Here is a 1,686-nt window from a genome sequence, read left to right as displayed (position 1 = left end):
GATCATTCGATAGATCCGATATCTCATCGTCGTAATCACGACTATGACCTTCCATCTCAGAGATGGTCTCTTCGTGAGCCTCAATCATGTCATTGGCTTCACCAAGTTGTTCCAAGAGAGCAACGAAGTGCTTCTTGGATTTTCCCTTGAGCTTACTCATGAAGGACTCAAATTCATTAATCTCCTCATTAGACCTCTTACCATTATCAAAGTCATCCGTTGAAGGAGGATTAGGAATAATGGTGGTTTTGATATTGGGGGTTACCTTGTTGGTGGCCTTAGCCATGAGGCACTTGGCGGTGATGTTCTCGTTAGGTGCATCGAAGAGAGACACCCGGGGAGTTGTGACAATGGCAACGGATGCCATGGCCATTGTTTCACCATCTTCATCATCATCGTCATCCTCATGGTATTCTTCTTGTACCACCAACCCGCGAGTAGGAGTCTTCTTGGTGAAGTTGTTCTTGTTGGGGAAGGACTTGACTTTGTCTTTTCGGATGAACTTGCCACCATTGTCTTCCCGCTTCTCGTAAGGACAATCCGCAACGAAATGGCTAACATTGCCACAGTTGAAACAAGTTCTAACTCGTTGCTTGCCCTTGAGGCCACTTGAGTTGTTCTTGTTGAAGTTGGGTCTTGTATTCTTCTTACTCCAAAATTGTCTTGAGGCAAGAGCCATGTGCTCATGATAATCATACTTCGTGTCCTCGGGGTTGCTCTCCTCATCTTCCTCTTATTCTTCTTCTTCCACACTAACCTTGGCCTTCAAGGCAAGATTGGGCTTCTTTGCCCTTTGAGAACGGAGCACCGCATTGTCGGCGGTCTTGTCCAAGATGCTCATTGCAACAAACTCATCCAACACTTCACCTAAGGTCATGGAGTGGAAGTCCGGTCTTTGGCGAATGACGGAGGACATGGCCTTGTTGTAGGGCATCATGGCCTTGAGGAACTTGCGCTTGATCCAGTTGTCATCTGTGTCCTTGATCCCATGATCTCGGAGTGCGACCGCGAGTTTGATCACTCTTCGAAAGAGCTCACAAGGTTCTTTATCCTCTTTCATTGCAAACTCATCGGCTTCATCTTGCACCACTTCATAGTTGGAGCATTGAATGCTAGCACTTCCTCGATAGAGAGACTCAACACATTTCCATGCTTCTTTAGCCATGACATGAGGTCGAAGATGAGGGAGATCTTCGGGAAGGATTGCATCTTGGATGATGAAGAGAGCACTCTCATTGAATTGATTGTCCACTTCTTCTCGAGGGGCGAAGTTACTTGGATCATGAGGATAGAAACCTTCTTCAATAATTCTCCAAAGGTTAGTGTTCACATGTTTTAAGTGACGCTTGAAGCGATAAACCCAAGAGTCAAAATCTTCATTTTTCACATATTTAGGAGGAGGACCGGCATGATTCAAATGAGTAGAGGGGATCGGTCATCTATACACTGGGGGTTCCACATTGGCAAAGATGTCGGTGCCATTTCTACCACTAGTAGACGGACTCTTTTCACTGTTAGCTTCCCCCTTGTCAGAGGTAGCATCCGTCACCTTGTTAGTGGGATCACCCACTTTCATCAGCGAGGTAGATAGTTTAAGTCCGTCTAGGAATTCAGAAAACATGCTTTTAACCTCGGCCATCATGGAGGATTTCAATGTGTCTAAAGCCACATTGAATTCCTCACATG

Source organism: Triticum aestivum, chromosome 3B, assembly GCF_018294505.1.
Source record: "Triticum aestivum cultivar Chinese Spring chromosome 3B, IWGSC CS RefSeq v2.1, whole genome shotgun sequence".
NCBI classification, from domain to species: Eukaryota; Viridiplantae; Streptophyta; class Magnoliopsida; order Poales; family Poaceae; genus Triticum; species Triticum aestivum.
Note: the sequence above shows the minus strand (reverse complement) of the source record.